The sequence below is a fragment of the Anguilla anguilla genome, chromosome 6 (genome assembly GCF_013347855.1).
Source record: "Anguilla anguilla isolate fAngAng1 chromosome 6, fAngAng1.pri, whole genome shotgun sequence".
NCBI classification, from domain to species: Eukaryota; Metazoa; Chordata; class Actinopteri; order Anguilliformes; family Anguillidae; genus Anguilla; species Anguilla anguilla.
The window spans coordinates 37,502,195-37,520,452 of NC_049206.1; the positions used below are offsets into that span (position 1 = coordinate 37,502,195).

At 41.6% G+C, this 18,258-nt stretch overlaps 1 long non-coding RNA gene and 1 pseudogene across 1 annotated transcript; both read right to left on the bottom strand.

Moving 5' to 3' along the window:
* LOC118230182 overlaps positions 1 to 18,258 on the bottom strand; it is a 68,933-nt pseudogene that overhangs the window by 37,862 nt on the left and 12,813 nt on the right.
* LOC118230549 lies at positions 14,363 to 15,063 on the bottom strand. The gene is made up of 3 exons (XR_004765870.1): positions 14,937 to 15,063; positions 14,706 to 14,830; positions 14,363 to 14,468 (listed from the first exon to the last, which is right to left on the bottom strand). It is a non-coding gene; the product is annotated as an uncharacterized LOC118230549 (long non-coding RNA).

Consider the following 18,258-nt stretch of genomic DNA (forward strand, 5'->3'; position numbering starts at 1 on the left):
TCTTGGAACCCATACCGTTCAGAAGTATGCCAATCTGACCAGTCATTTTATACTCCTCAAAAATAAAAATAAAAAAGCATTGTGTTTAAATCTGTCACAAGAATGAGATGCACCAGGAGGCTTCTCAAAGAAATATGGGAACAAATTAGGGTCAATATAACCCCTATATTGGTCCAAATATATTTGTTTAAATATATTGCATTTATGCTTGTTCAAGATTCTTCTGTCTGGCCCAGGCATAAATGCCAGTGCTGTCTTGTAGTGAGCACAGAATGGGAGGCACAGAATGGTTCTTATGATGACACATCAAACCAAAATCCTAACTCACTGCTGTCATATGGGGCGACATAGCTCAGGCGGTAAGAGCAGTTGTCTAGCAGTAGGAGGGTTGCCAGTTGGATCCCCCGCCCTGGGCATGTCAAAGTGTCCCTGAGCAAGACACCTAATTGCTAATTAACCCCAACGAGCTGATTGGTACCTTGCATGGCAGCCTTTCGCCGTAGGTGTATGAGTGTGTGTGTGAATGGGTGAATGAGAGGCATCAATCGTAAAGGACTTTGAATAAAAGCACTATATAAATGCAGTCCATTTACCATTCAGAGAAGGCCTCATTGAATGTATCACAAACATACATTAACAGACATCACCCAAGTAGGTGGTAAAATAGGTGCTGGTTGAGGGTCCACAGTGTAGCATAAAAACAGAAGAAAGCCTTTAAATCTCCGTGTTGTACTTTTGAAACATGGAGAAGGTCAGCTACTGCAGGTTGTGGCATTTGGGCTGATATTTTATTAACAGATTGGCAATATACTAAAGAGCTTGGCCATGTAATGCTTTAAAAACAAGCTAGATAGTATTAAAATCTTATAAAAAAATTTTTTTAAAGTTCACACAGTGCAAATATTCCTGAAGAGGTGTAATATATGCTGTCATGTTAGAATATGTGCTTTCATTTGCCAGGAATTGCAGGTTTTATGTTGCATAAATATGAACAGGTACAAATAATAGTTTTTGATTTCCAGTGGAAATTAAAACACCAGCGAATGTACTGTCAATCTCCCTACATGTCTGTGACTCCAATATAAGGGTCCACGTAAAAGACGGAACTAACAGTAAATCTCCATGGCAGCTCAGACCATGTACAAAGTATTTATGCTCATATTCATAACCTGAAACAACAAAAGTGTGCCAAAACACCTGCAGATCCGAACACTGAAGACCAGTACAGCTGTAAGAAAGAGGGGCAGGTTTACATTGATTTCCACTGATTTTCATCAACGTTGATTGTGTGTGTGTGTGCTTCTGCGTGTGTGCGCGCGTTTGTGTGTGTGTGTAGCATGCATGCATATGTGATACAAATTGTTCCATTGCTCTTATTTCCCAGCCTCCAACCTGTGGAATGTGATTCCATGCAGAGCGGACATAAATAATGAGTCTGCAAGATGCCAGGAGGCTAAAAAGGTCCCAGTTTAAAAAGCCACATGGTCACTACCAGTGAAAATGAAAGTTTACTGATTGAGTGCAGCAGTGGTTTGTTGAGAAGATTCATATACTTGGAAGTCTGGAGGAAGGGGACACAAGATGGAAATCAAATCAATAAATGCACAGCAAACAAAATCAGCAATTTAAATCATAGTCTCAGAAAAATTGAACCTTTGTAGTGAATGTCCATCTTCTATATGTTTTAGAGCCATGTGAAAGTAACCAATACATCCATGTCAAAAATGATAATAGCAATGTGACTATAACTGTTGTTCACAAATGTGTAGCAACACCACCATGAATGATCCAGAATCTCCTAGATTACATGAAAAACTCTGACAGTGTTTTCAGCCATCATTAATTTCATCTGGTTAAACCAGAAAAAAACAACATTCACATCTATTCATGAGTCTGCATCAAAGAACTACTCATTGAATTGTTTTTTTGTTTAGATAGGTATTCTGCTTTCAGGTCAAGTTTGTGTAAAACAGAAAAGACAATGATTTCCAACTGGTTTTGCCCAGTTACACTATTTTCAGTTAGATACATTAAAAAATAAATAATTGAGTTGATTAAAATGTTTATGTAAGATTACCATGCAAAATGCTCTGAAAGATTAAAAGTTTAATATATGAAAGTGGTTTATTGTCTTTCTCTTGGCAGTCTATTGTGCATCACTCTTCACAATGTAATAAAGTCGTTGGGAAATTGAAAGTACATTAATGAAATATGCAACAGATTTAGGAGTTGCTCCTTTGACCTCTGACCCAAGCAGGCTGATTTAGTGTGCGACTGAAAGAACTTTGGAATAGAAAAGAAGAATGAAATTAAACAAATTTTTTTTGGTCCCAAGCTCTGGTGTTTGAAAAGGAATGCAATTCATTAAGGCACAATAAATTCATTAGTCTACAGCAGACCGGCCCTTCCTGCTTAATTATAAGAGCTGATATGTTAATTACTCCGTAGGACAAAAAATAGATGTGCACATAAACCTCGCAAGTGATAGAAATCAAATGAGAGGGGCAGAGCTAATTAAAACAATCTTACATTAGCTGATTGGTAAAAATGGTGGAATTATCGAAGCGGTCTTTTCAAGCAGTCCAAATCAGGTGGTATCAGTTAGCTTTTGAATGCCTTAACAGCAATTGAGTGAAATGTTAAATAAATAATCACTCCATTAAGGGTCGATTTACAATCTGGCCCCAGTCTACACATAGCTTTTTAAGTTGAAATGCTTTTATGCTAATCAAAAGGATCCCACCATAAATGCATTATACCTTTCACAATTTCCCACTGCAACCTTTTGGTCATCAATAGTAACAAGAGGTAGATGCTGGTGAAAAAATTGAGCCCATTCAGCTGTCTCTTGGGTGGGATTGGGGAGAGAGTATGTTTTAAGAAAGTAAAAGTAAAAAAAATGACATGCCATGCCTGTAAAAGAAAACAAACCTGCAGTGTTTGTGCGTGTGTGTGTGCGCGTGTGTGTGTGCGTTTGTGTGCGCGTGTGTGTGTGTGCGTTTGTGTGTGCATGCGTGTGCATGTGCGCACCTGTTATGTCCAAGTAAATTCTTTCTCTGGGCTTGGCCATTTCCCTATAACTCAGGGTATTTACCAAAACCGGCCCTATTTACACAATCAGATTAATTAAATGCACTCATTCACGATTTTGTAGTAGAATCCAGATTGCAAGGCGCAAGTAGCAAGGTAACCACAAGAAAAAGAAAACTTAAATTTAAGAAGTCTTCCATCCATTCAATAAAACAAATATAATTCATATTATATTAGAAAATAAGTGGGAACTGATTAGTAGAAACATGTGTGGAACATAATCTAAATCCTGAGTGTTAAGCATCAGAGGATACATTTGTTCATCTCTACCTCACGCATCCCACAAAGGAAATTGAATTTACTGCCAAAGACGTGTGTAGCTACAGCCCAGCACCGTTCTCCAGCATCCTGTGTGAAAGCTATCAGTGCAGACAAATTACTGTCTGCTTTCAATAGTTCTAAAAATGATCATTCAAAGGAAGGAGTCGCAATTAATGTTATACATCGTTAGAAAGCTTAAACTGTCACCTACTGAATAAACTGTCAATCAAGCCAGACTGTACTAAAAAGGGCGACAACACCGTAAACAATGTATGTGGTATTACACACAGCTGTTTTGGAAGGTACCCAGGCCCCACAAATGCATGTATATTTCACAAACGGATTGTCCAAGACAATATATGACATCTCTATGCATAGAACCAGTGGTAAGGTTGTATATTTATTCAATATTTAGTCCCAGATATTGACTGTAGAATGGCATGGTATAATTCTTGAAAAATTTGTCTTGTTTATTTTGTTATTCAGTGAGCAGTGTTTTCACTGCTGTATTGGCATATCTTAGGGCTATTGTAGGGCTTATGTTATTGCTATTGTAGCCAGGTAATCTGAGCAGTCATTATGAAAACAAAGTCACCAGACAAGTATGACAATATTAGAACAACTTCTCCTCTCAGTTATTATGGTCCACTGGCGCTGCCCAGTGGTGTAATTGAGAGAGGGAAGTGAGAATGCATTTCATGAGTTTTCCCAGAATGCACTTGGCGAGTCCTTCCTTTTCTTTGTCTGGAGAGAGACAGACACAAGCACAATAGTAGCGCCAGCAGGTAGCTCTTGTGCAGAAAGTTGGAATAGTCTAACCACTTTGATTAAATTAGAAAACTAGCAACGATAGATTCTTGAAAGCTGAAAGAAAAGTTATACAACAGCCACGGAGCTGCCGACCCTGTCCAAACGGCATGTGTATCGAACATTCCAGTGAGTTAGCTGCTAGCTAAACAGTGAATTAGCACTCTGGCTGTGGCTAACCTCGAGAATTGTTGCTAACCTTGAGAATTGTTGTTTGAGTATATGTTAAAAAAAACCAGTCGGGATGAGCTAATAACCTGATGAAACTACTAATGGTATGGTTTAATTAGAAATTTTTGAATACTATGCATTTAGGGAAAAAAATGTTAGGTTAGTGGTTAGTCAATTCAGCTACAGGCAGAGACAAGATAACGTTTTATATGTTTTCTGTCATTTTGTTGTGACTGTTATGTTCTCGGTAAGCTAGTCCATTAAGCTGGACAAATACAATTAAGTTCTAAGCTAAAATGTGTGAGTGAAATGTTGTTAAAATGTATAGTCATTGAGGTATGTGTATGTAAGGATATTATGTATTGGTTCCTGAGAAGAAACACAAATGAACTGTTGATATGGACAACTGAGTGATTACTCTGCACGTTTTGTGCAGGCTGGTTTTTTGTTGAGACTATACTACAGAATGAACTGTGCTGCTTGAGTCGCCATCATCCCACTGCCTCCGGGTCTCCATCTCCATCATCACCATCCCCTCGCTGCTCACTGGATCTTCGCCGCCATCATCATCTTCAGTCCTCATCTCCACTACTCATCAGATTCAACCTGCTTCATCTTCTCCATCCTCTTGGGAACCAGGACGGACAGTTTTCCTTGCTAAGGGCGGTGGTAGGAACTTGAGTGCACGCAAAAAATAAAAAAAACTCATGAAACAGGGTTGAACAAACATAAAGACTGATTTTATATTCCTTTGTATGAAAGGTATAGACTGTTTCATTCCAAGATCTCGTTTTTTATTTATTTTTTTGTTCTCGTTGAGTCTCAACATTTAAAGATTGTGGTTGAAGCACACTGCGTTTGAACCAAATTGCCCTAGCTAAATTTGGTTGCCATATTGAATAATTTGGTTATCCATATTAGGTTTTCTGTGAAAATTGACTATAAATTAGTCAATAATAGGAATTTTGTATCATTTCAAGTTGTAATTGGTCCCAGTTGTGGGCGCAGTTTTGTTTCATGCCCAAGAGGTGTGTGAGTTCAATGATTCCTATAACAAGATAAAAAGTGTAGTGCTGTAAATGAAAGAACATGCAAGGTTATTGTTCTAATTGAAAGGAAATAAGACAGGGAAAAGGAACAAGGAACAATAATACACTAAAGTTAAACATAAAGGTATTCAGTTGTTGGTGTGAGTTATTAAGGGAAGGATTAAGTAATGTCATTGTGTACTTCACTGCTTCATCGTACGCCAGTCTCCCTTTAGAACCTAGACACTTAGATATACCTGAAAACCCAGCGACACACGTGCCAAGTGGGTCACACTATGATGGAATATGATTTTTGAGTGGTGAAAGAATATTTTTATGAATGCCCAGATAGACACTGGTGTCTATTATGTCATGGGTGGGGAGTGTATTCGCAGATGAGACTGCAGGGAGGGGGTGCTTGTTAAATGAATGACCAGCGCGACAATGGTGGCACTGAAAATCTCCGTATTCAGCATAGTTGCCGTGTGTCGTCTACTAATGAAACTAGAACAAAGAGTTGCCAAAGAATAATGGAAAACAACGATTACTTCTTATTGGCTGCATGTCTTTTACTGCTAACACAGAGGCTGAATGCATAATGCAGTGGCAATTAAACAATACTTTCGGTTACGCTGGATCAAGTTACTGAAAATCATGAAAAATTGAAGAAAGCGGAAGAAATCAGTTTTTTAGATGTTTATTTGTTAAATTAAAACAGTTCATGCACAGCAGTGGGAAAGAAAAACATGCACAACTGTAACGACAGTAACAAGTGCTTGAAGTTTCAAAAAAAACCATAGGGCAGTTACAAATAGCATAATAATAATAATAATAATAATAAAGAATATAGCTGCAAGCAGTGAAAAGGGTAAGCTACAGAGTAATGAATGCAATCTATATCTTTCTGAGATCTCTGCAAAAATATAAAAGCCACTTTCAGCTTGTCAGGGTTTTGACAGGTTGGACCCAAGCACAGAGTAAAAAAAGAGACTCAAAGGTAAATGAAACAAAGACTTTACTTATTACAAAAAACAAAAACAAACGGGAACAAACAAAAGGCCATGAGGGGCAATAACAAATGAAAAAACAGGAAACACGTAAAGGAACTCAAAACACTCAAAGGGTAGCAGACACAGGGAACAGAAACAGGGCAGAACACAGGCAGGTTCAAAAGCAGGCAGGAACACAGTCAGAAACAAAAAATGATACATACAAGTCAGGAACAAGCACAAGGAATCAGCACCCAAGTCAAGGGGACAAAGAACTTAAATAGACTGAAAACCAACAAGACACAGAGGGGCACAATTAACAAACCAGGACAGGGTGGGAACAACGAGACACAATCAGAAACAATAATAAAATAATTGAAAGCAATAATACAATTAACAGGGGAATGAGCAGGACACAAAACAGAAGTTCTGCCATCTGGCGGCCCAACAAGGAAAAACAGAGACAGAAATGCAGAACCATGACACAGCTGCTGATTTGTCCCCCATTTCCTGCTGCTGCTCATCATTACGTTTCTGTCCTGTTCTCTCCCACAAATGCTCATGTAATGTGAAATGCAAGTAAAGCATGCTACTCCAAAATTGAAAATATAGACTATGGATTCAAACTGAAAACTGAATGCTCCGGGGAGCTGGGCAAAGCAGCAGGCCCCTCCGGGTAGCTGGGCAAAGCAGCAGGCCTCTCCTGGGCGCAGGGCGGAGCAGGAGGCTGGGCAGGCGGCGGCGGCCCCTGCGGGACAACGGGCAGAGCAGGCAGTGGCCCCCTGCAGGAGACTGGGCGGAGGCCCCTGCGGGACAGCGGGCTGGGTAGGTGGCTTCTCCTGCGGGACAGCGGGCCGGACAGGCAGCTCCTGCGGAACGGCGGACCAAGCAGGCAGCTCCTGCTGGACGTGGGACAAAGCAGAAGACTTCTGCTGGGTGCTGGGTGGAGCAGGCAGACCCCCCTGCAGTCTGGGCTGGTCAGGGGACAGGAACACGGACCCCAGCCGCAGGGACCGTGACGGGCCCTGGACGGGCCCGGCGGACCCCCGTGGGCCGGGCCCTGGAAAAATTACCAGCCGAGATCCCTCAAAAGAAGCAGGCCAGGGATCCGTTGGCTGAGCGGCTGGAGGTCTGGCCGACTGGACGGCAGCCCGACCACAACGCCTCCGTGACCGCCCGCCGTGGGCTCTGGGAGGCTCAAGGGCGAACACCGGCTCAAGCTCCCAGTGGCTAGGCGGAGAGTCCTCGGGGTTACCCCACATTGGTGGCATATTTTAAACAAAAAACCCAAAAAAAAACAGAGAAAGGGGGAGAAAAAAGAAGAAATACTTCGCTGGGTTCAGTACTGGCTGGTTCCTTCTGTCAGGGTTTTGACGGGTTGGACCCAAGCGCAGAGTAAAAAAAGAGACTCAAAGGTAAATGAAACAAAGACTTTACTTATTACAAAGAGGGGCAATTATAAATGAAAACTCAAAAAAACTAGGAAGTACCCCCCCCCCCCCCCCCCCCAAGGGACGGCTCCTGACGTCCCAGAAGGCTGACCTGGGGAGGGACTGAAACAGAGGGTGGGAGCTGGAGACAGGACAGAACCCAGCTGGGGTAGGATTCAGGAACAGGGCAGGACAGGGCTCGGGACTGGACAAGACAGGAACGGGACTGGGGACTGGACAAGACAGAAATGGGACTGGGGACTGGACAAGACAGAAACGGGACTGGGGTGAGACGAGACAGGACTAGGGACTGGGGCAAGATGAGACAAGACTGGTGCCTGGGACGAGATGAGACAGGACTGGGGACTGGGACGAGACGAGACAAGACAGGACTCGGGACTGGGACGAGACGAGATGAGACAGGACTCGAGACTGGGATGAGACGAGATGAGACAGGACTCGAGACTAGGACGAGACGAGACAGGACTCGGGACTGGACAGGACAGAGGGGGAACTCAGGACTGGACAAACAAGACAGGAACAAGACTCGGGACGGGGTCCGGACACGGGACAGGACGGGACGGGGTCCGGACTGGAGACAGGACGGGACGGGGTCCGGACTGGAGACAGGATGGGACAGGGGTGGACGGGACCGGGCACAGCTTTTAGCTTTGATTACGGCGCGCATTCGTTGTGACAAGCTTATGCAAGGTCACAACATTTATTTCCGTCCAGAATAGCATTATCTTGTATTGATGACGGGAGAGTCGAACTACTCCGTAAAATCTTCTCCAGCACATCCCAAAGACTTTCAATGGGGTTAAGGTCAGGACTCTGTGGTGGCCAATTAATGTGTGAAAATTATTCCTCATGCTCCCAGAACCACTCTTTCACAATTTGAGCCCGATGAATCTTGGCATTGTCGTCCTGGAATATGCCGGTGCTGTCAGGGAAGAAAAAATCCATTGACGGGATAACCTGGTCATTCAGTACATTCAGGTACTCAGCTGATTTCATTTTATTGCCACATAACATTGCTGAGCCTAGACCTGACCAACTGAAGCGACCCCAGATCATAACACTGCCTCCATAGGCTTGTACAGTGGGCACTGTTAAAAAAAATCCAAACAGCAACTTTTTTTTTGGCCAGGCAGTGTAGAACAAGCATGAATCCGCAATAGCTGTGACCACACATGCGTATGAATCCATGTGTGCATGCATCCACGCACACACCCCCACACAAACACGTGAACTCTTCTTTGGTTCATGACCAACCTTTCCACAAAATCTTGTACAAATCTGTGAATCCATTCGGGAGTTATGCGCCTTTTTGTGATATGCCACGCCCATCGCCATGCCCCCTCACACACCCTCACACTAACACGTGACCTCTTCTTTGGCTCATGACCAACCTTTCTACAGAATCTTGTGCAAATCTGTGAATCCATTCGGGAGTTATGTGCCTTTTTGTGATAGGCCACACCTATCACCACACCCCCTCACACAAACACGTGACCTATTCTTCGGCTCATGACCAACCTTTCCACAAAATCATGTGCAAATCTGTGAATCCATTCGGGAGTTATGCACCTTTTTGTGATAGGCCATGCCCATCACCATGCCCCCTCTTGGTCAATCGGCCTTGAAAGTTCTCTACCTTCGGTCATGACCAACGTGCATGCCAAACTTCAGCCTCCTGGGGTGAAAACTATGGCCGCTACGGGGTGGGACACTTTTTGTGGATTAACCGAACAACCGACCAACCAAATGACAGACAGAGCTATAGAGCTGCGGTCGCAGCTAAAAATTAAGTTGTGATAATGATTCTATGAATAATTTATTCAACAAAGCTTTGGCACATTTACAATTAGGACCATAATATGAACCACTGCCCAACAAAGCTGTCCTAATTGGAAATATTTTTTAACATATGGTCCTCATTAATGCTATATCTCTTCATGTTTACAAAGGTTGGCCTGCTTAGAAAGTGAAAGCATGTCCTACTTCAGATTTTGCAGTTTTTTGTGCAGTTACAGCATATAATGCATGTTTTCCATGGAAATAAAATGGTCCAAGTTAACTAGCTTAGAGTTAGCTGCTGGGAAATCATTTAATGTCTTAAATGATCCTCTGTTTTATGAAATAGCCTAATGAATACAGAAATGTCAGTACAGAAAAGTCAGTGACTTTTTTAAACAAAAAAATCCCAATGTAGTTATTTAAATAAAGAATAAAACCATTTTCAAGGCCACCAAATTTTTCACAGCTATGTGTCTGTATCTGCTTAGGATCTTAAAACAGTAGAGTGTTATTGTGGGGGAGGGGAGAGGTGCTGACTGAGACAGAAGGATGTCTGTATTTGAACTAAGGTCCATTAAAAAAAGTCATTGTTTTTCAGCCAAAATGTATTGTGGTAACTTGTACTTTGTCACTGCAAATCTTATCGAAATATCATCTATTGCAAATCTGGTGTTTGTTGGATATAAGGGCACGTCTGTAATAATGATTTGAATATTGAAATTTTGAAGTGGTGTAACGCTACCTTGAGTGGTATGTTGGCAAAATGAAATACACATGATCTACATGGGTCCCTTTTCAATTAGTATATTTCCAAGATTTGAACAATCGCTGGATTTAAAACTGGTGTGGTCAAATATCAAATATCTTTTCTACACTACACTGGTGTTGGTGTTAAAATAAAATGTTAAAAAGGAACACTGCTTTTTTAACACCAACACCAGTGTAGTGTGAAGACAACAAGACGCAGGGTTGAAAATTGACTAATAGTAACACTATTGGGTGTAAATACCAATAACACTATTGAGTGCAAAATCCCCCCCTACCCCACTAACTTAAATAAAAGACAAATGGCAGAAATGGTAGAGAAAATGAACTTTGTATTAAATATATTTTTACATTCAATATTCTAGACTTGACAATTCAATGCACATCTCAGACAAAACTGCAGTAGGGCACAATATATGTTCTCTCATCATTGTCAGGTGAAAACTGCCTGTCATAAGGTCTATAATATATCAGATCAGCCACACAAATTACAGTGAACACATCATCCACCTCAATGCTGAATGCATTCAAGTGATCATCGAAATACATTTAGAATACAATACAACTTTAGTGGTCAAAAGAAATGCTTCATCATCCTTGATAATGATATTGATAATCTTGTGGAAAACAGGCATTTCATTTTCAATACTAGCGCAAACAAACATTCCAATCTGGTACTCTGTTCCATAGTGTTTCACCCAGGCAGTAGTGGAGACACTAGACACATTCAAAGTTTGACAAGACCTCAAGACCTCACTGCCCTCTAGATTGCTAGTTAAGACATGTTTAACAGGACCAAACCAAATCTTTTAAAATAAAAATTCTCCCAATGGAAAGCCAACTGATTCTGATGTTTCTTTACCAGTGTTTTAGTTATGTTTTTAAAATTCGTTACAGACTTCTTGAAGAAGTTGCGTTTCCCTTCGAACCTCATACACCACATATGTATAAATGGACCTATTTTCCTAATATCTGGGATAATGAATCATCAGATGATGCTTTGGGATCAGCCTCTTGTCTGTAAACACTGACTTAAAAAGTTTGTGATCGTCAGAAATGAAGTGCTTCAAATAATAAGTCATGCCATCTGTAATGACTGGTGAGAATACAATGTTGACGATCTGAATCAAAAGTAGAATCACGTTCCAATAACTGTTGTCCCGGTCAACTAGATCTCCAAAAATCAAGAGAGTATTGCGCAGGAGGCACCATGACTGAATAGCATTGAGGCTAAGGTCTTTGCTACTATCATCAACTTTGACTGCACTGGGTCTGTTCTTTCTCTCACTGTATCCATAGTTAAAGCTCTGTATCCTTTGTGAAAGGGTGTTTAAACACATGGAGTCCTTCACCAAGAACTGATAAATAAGTTTTAACTCGTACTGTACAATACCTTGTACAAGGCCGTGCATAATATCCACTGAATAATTGTCTGAGGAATTAAAAAACTGCAGTTCATTTAGAGAACAGGTTCTCTTAATACCAAATGAGTGGACTAGAGTGGGATTTTGTACCATGGCATTGCAATGTTCTGAATAGAGCTCCTTTGTGCAAAGAATTAAGTCTGGGTCATCCTCACTAAAGACCGACTGCAAACTTGTTTTGTCGGTTAAACTAAATCGGCAACAGTAAGTTGCACTGAATGACTCAACCATACCAAAAAGGTCATTTATAGCTAAATTATCACCAGTAACCTGAATAACAGACCCCTTTAATGGTGTATCTGAAAAGGGCACCTGGATTCCGTGTCTCCAAAACTTTTAAGTCATGAACAAGAGGTTGTAGGATTGGACCGAAACCATATTTCTTTAAGTCCCTTGAATGAAAAAGCGCCACAAGATGAATGTTCATCAAAACCGAATTTAGCTTGGTTGGCAAATTTCTTAAAATAAAGTAAATACAGCCAAGTTTGTGTATTCCCTTTTTAGATCTGAGCAGAGTGGCTGTTTCGAAATCATCATAATAAAGCTGAATCTGAAGCGCATGTTCTTGCTGTGCAAATAATGTGTGATTTCTGAGGTATGAACCATCATTAATGTCTTTAAAAATGCCATCTTCATGAAGCTTTACTTGCTGGAAATAGTTGCTAAGTTCCCGGTTGGTAAAAGTTGACTCAAGAATCAGAATCAGAATCAGGTTTTATTGCCAAGTAGGTTTACACATACAAGGAATAAAATAACCATAGTGCAAATGGTAAACAGTAAACAATAAACAATAGTGCAAGGGGACAAAGTGTTTGAATAAGTACAGGTGCTGTCTGTTTGGTGTCCGTGGGGGTCAGGATAACAGACAGTGTCAGTGGGGGTCCCGGGCCTTGTTGATGAGGCCAGCTGCAGTCGGGAAAAAACTGTTCTTGTGTCGTGAGGTTTTGGTCCTGATGGACCGCAGCCTCCTGCCGGAGGGGAGTGTTTGAAAGAGTTTGTGTCCAGGGTGGGAGGGGTCGGCCACAATCTTTTCTGCCCGCCTCATGTTCAGCTCCCACTTGAGGTCCTGGCTGATGATGGTGCCCAGGAAGCGGAAGGAGTCCACAGTGTCGACTGGGGAGTCACACAGGGTGATGGGGGCGGTGGGGCTGGGTCCTTCTGAAGTCCACAACCATCTCCACTGTCTTTAGAGCGTTGAGCTCCAGGTTTTTTTGGCTGCACCAGGACACCAGATGTTCAATCTCTCTCCTGTAGGCGGACTCATCCCCACCAGAGATGAGTCCAATGAGAGTGGTGTCATCTGCAAACTTCAGGAGCTTGACTGACTGATGACTGGAGGTGCAGCTGTTTGTATACAGGGAGAAGAGTAGAGGGGAAAGGACGCAGCCTTGAGGGGAGCCGGTGCTGATGGTCCGGGAGTCGGAGACGTGTTTCCCCAGCTTCACGTGCTGCTTCCTGTCAGACAGGAAGTTGGTGATCCACCTGCAGGTGCAGTCAGGCACGTGCAGCTGGGAGAGCTTGTCCTGTAGTAGAGCCGGGATGATGGTATTGAAGGCGGAGCTGAAGTCCACAAACAGGATCCTGGCGTAGGTTCCTGCAGTGTCCAGGTGCTGTAGGATGAATTGGAGGGCCATGTTTACAGCATCGTCCACAGACCTGTTGGCTCTGTATGCGAACTGCAGGGGGTCCAGGAGTTCCCAAAATAGGTACATACATGAATTTGTCATTGACTGGAATTTGACTGTATACACCAGTAGCTCTATCTTTGCGCACATCATAACACACACCAAGAACATGCTCTACTGGTTCAATGATTTTCCATTTTTTCTCAAAATGTCTTTGCGTTGTAGTTTCGGTATTGAGGAGTGAGAATGGATTTTCAAGCTGCTCAAAACAGTCTTTAACTTTATCTAGGGCTTGTTCAGTTCGATGAAAGACATTTAAGAATAGCGTCCTGTGCTTGGACATGGATGTCATTTACAAGTTTGTCCATTGAACAAACTAAAGATTACACAGTGCTATCAGAGACTCCAGATGCTTGTACTTGAGCGATAATAGAGCTACACATATCCAGTAACTGCTTTTTTTCAAAAGCTGGGTAACTGACGGGAGGATCTGCACTTGGCAGTGAATCAGGAACACAAACATTGTCAACATTGTCCAAATTATCAACAGAACCTGAAGCTACACAGTCTCCATGTACTCTCAATAAATGTTTCTTGAATCCACAATACGTGTAAAAAAACAGATGAACACCCATGTTCGCCACATTTAAAACGCAATGTACGCCCTGGTACAAAGCATGACTAAACTTCAAATGTTGAAAAAATACTGAACAACTTCTGTGCTGTACCTTGCAAATGTAACAAGTGAACATTTTCAGACCTCAATGTTATGAAGTCTCACTCTGATTTCCTTGACCCTTGAACTCTCCTTTGCAGTGCCCACGTCAATGCCATACACAGTTGTTCAGATGAATGTGTAGAAGTTGTACAAGGCCTCACCGTAGGATACAGCAAACACAAAGTGCACCTTAAACAGTTTGTCGAAGGCAGCCACAGCTGTCTGCGCCACGCAGGGAATGGCCTTCTGGTCCAGGATGACGTAAAACGTCTGGATACTACTCTTCTTTTCTCCAACACAGAGGAGGAAGGGCTGTGCTGATCCAACTCTGTCAAGGAACGTCACCATGCTCGTCCCCACCTAAGAGTGAGGGAGGGGAAATAAGGAACAGTGTTTTGTGTTTGTTCACTATTTGAATATACAATGATAAATAAAATAAAACAACCAATTTCTACCTATCCCTCATTAAGAGGTGTTTCTTTTAACAGCTGCGAGGGGGAGAGATACACAGAGCTGAACAAGAAAGTGAAAATCATAGGTCAATGAAGTGGTAAGGGGCGAAGCAACATTCATTCATCATCTATGTCTAGAACATACCTTCATGAACTTGATCACCTGGTCAGCAGCTTCAGTGGCACTGATTTTCCCAGTCTTCTTTCCTTTTGCGGTTGGAGGCAAGAGATGAACGAGCAGGAGGACAGCTGCCAAGTCACTGTCCCATCCTAGTGGATTAGAATGGCAAAACCCACATCCCATGAGTATACACAGTCATAGCTCATAGACGCACATGAAAAACACTGGCAAACACAAACATCTGCGTACACTTACCGCAATCATTCGATTGCTCCTGAGTGGACAGAAGGTCATCCACATGAGTACCAGGGCGAAGGCCTTTGCAGACAGTAATAATAATCCTAGGTTAGTAGAATGTTGGCCATTTTGCGATGAACTTGCTCGAGATGTCTTCTCCAAAGAGCATTGTGAAGTCCAGGTCAATGTAGCACACAGAGAAACCATGTCAAAACATGATACACAGCACATCTAATAAGTAGTACATCAAGTCTCTATTTTTCTTACCAAGCCTGTGTCCAAGAATCGAGGGAAGTGATCTAGGATGAGTGAAGATTCTTCTGGATTGTATAGCATATTCTGTCGGTCCTGAACGTTGCCTTCATTTTCTCCTTGACAACTGGTTGGTCCGCTGAATGCTTCATCACGGACATCGCTTCTCTGCATTCATCACCTGACAGCTGCTCAGATGTTGATGTCTCACGCTGAGTCTTAGGGCCATCTTGATAAGCAGACTTGGAGCTCCTCTTGGAGTCACTTCTGGTGTTGCGCTGAACCGTTTTAAATCTGTAGGATTGTGAGGATCATAGTGCTGTTCCTGTCAAACAAGAAAACAGACAAGACGCACTGTCAATATTAAAATCCATCAAAACATAAATGTGACAATCCAGCCGAAGTCAGCAGAACTCATTTCAGTGGAGTTCATTGTGAAGCTATGAGTAATACTCACATAACCAGTTGGTGAAAACGTATCCTTCAAATTGGGGAAAAGGGTGACTGTTCCAAGGGCATAGGTAATGCGGACATTGACTGGTGGGACCCTCCTACACCATAACAAGACACAGATTAAAGATAAAGTCAATTTTGAAATGTAGTTCAAACAAGTTTAACATGACCAGTGTAAAAGGTTGAGAACAGAAGATGGATATTTTAACAAGTATTTCAGTTACAGGCACATTTACAGAAATCTTTATTAATGTGCACTGTCCCTGTAAAAATAAACTGAATAAAGTAAAGCTTATGAAGTAGACTATATTTTATTGGTCACTTACCCATGATTCTCTGTCATATCCGCCACCAAGATGTTGACGAGTTTCTTTCTTGTTTGATCAGAAAGGCCTTTGGTTTTGTTGTACTCTTTGAATATGTCTTCACCCCCTGGTTTTTGATGCAGAGCTACATAGACCATCTGCAATATAGATGTCACGTGTAAACCTGCTATGCATTTTGAAAATGCTTGACATTCTACCAACAACCTAAGAACAACTCACATCTTTTGCCACCTTACTGTCAGGTTGTCCTTCTACCAGTTGCCTTCTCCGTGCTTTGGTGCCCTCTGTAAGTACAGTGGAGCCTGAACTTGCCATGGAGATCGCAGACTCAATTGATGACACTGACCCCTCATCTGAGCAGAAGGAGGCCTCAGAGACCTCATTCTCAGCTAAGGGGACAAGGGGGGGTGGCCCGATCTTGCAGATTTGCTCTCTACAACATCCACAGTTGTACCGATAGTGATATATTGTTGTTTCTCTTCCTACTGACAAATGTACTTTTTGTAAGTCGCTTTGGATAAAAGCGTCTGCTAAATGCTCTAAATGCAAATGTAAATGCAATTAGAGGGGCGTTTATGTTTCTCACCAGAGTCCTCAGTGAACACCTTGAAAGATACTAGTTCATCAAAAATGTCAGCAGCCACATCAACTCCTGAGGAGTCCTTCAGGTCCACGTCGGTTCCATTTGGCAAGTTGAATTTATCTGAAACTGAGAGCCAAAACACTTACTCATACTAGCATGAATATACATGCAATGCACCATGGGATATTCAAAATGCTCCATACAAGCATTGGCCATATTTTAGCTCTCCTATTAGCTTGATGTGTAAAATCGGTGGCCTGCCCCTTTAAGTTGAAATGTGTGAACTATGAATAGACACGCAATGCGTTTGCTTTTACTTCATTCATGAAAGTGATTCTGTAATCTTTCACCGATTGAGAGAAATGTAATAGAAAAGGTTTGACAATACAAAGAGTTTTTAGCTATTTTACACAGCAAGCGTATTTATGTGTATGAGGGAAGGACATATAAAAAAAATGTACAGAAGTGTCCCATGTATTCTGTGTCAGAAGATACTGGTCTTGAAGGGTGGCCACTTCTGCCCAATGACCGAGTGTCAACGTTGATGCAAAATGCATCATATGACACTACTAGGCAAAAGTGCCCATCTTTCAGCACCAAAATCTCCTGACACAGAATACATAGGAAACTTCTGTATTGTTTTTTTGACACGTCCTTCCCTCATATGCAACAATCGGTGTGATGTGAAAAATCGGTGGGCTGCCCTTTACTTACCTTCTTGAATGAACTGGAAGTAATCGTGGCTGTCATCCTTCATTGGTATTCGTACCCATTTCAGGATTCCCTTGTACTCCACATGAACCAACATTTCTTTGGAATAAAGTACAAATCTCATTCTTAGTAACCTGGCGTTTTTACATTTTGTTTACTGATGATTGTGATAACAGATGTGGTGTGTGAAAACTGTTGACCAAAGACACAGACTAATTGTCAATTCAATCGTATCGCCGGTGGCTAGTAGTGTTGTCACGATAACAAAATTTTGACTTTGATACCAATACCAGGTTTAGTATCACGATACTGAAACGATACTCGAAACTTAAATGATACTGATTCGATACTCGGTACCTAACGATACTGAAATTACCTTAATAGATCAAAAACGTAATGTCCAAAAGGGTTGACCTCATTTTCGAATTCACGGTTTATTAACAACCTTTAAGTTGAAGCCTGTTCAACATATTAATAAGCACAGGCTTATATAGTGTTAGAACACTAAACAATAAAAAAATATATTAAACATATTTCAAAAATTAAACAATTGTAAACTAAGGAACCTTTAAACAGGTCTTTCACTTTAAAATAGATCTAAAAACAGCATATTTTAATAACAATACAGCATCTTCCTATAATAAAATATTTCCAAATTAGAACACCTATAGTAGCTTATAGTGTTAGAACATACTGATCCTGAGACATTACTTTTCTGTCTCTCTCGCTAGTTGCTACTGAAGTGAACTGAGTGGAAGCTTGCGCTGGATCAATGAGATGACTGCACAAGCACACGTCATCTGAATTGGCTACCTTAGTTGCTACTGCCATCTAGCGAAGATTCAGACAAATTACACCTTTCATCCTCTCAATCAGTAATGCGGGAGACACATTTCCCTGGCTTTTACATTTGACCTAAAAGTACCGAACGTCGGAAAATTCTAATACCGAACCGTTTTTTTTTTTTTTTTTTTTTTAATTACCGAAAAAGTACAGTTTCGGTATACCGTGCATA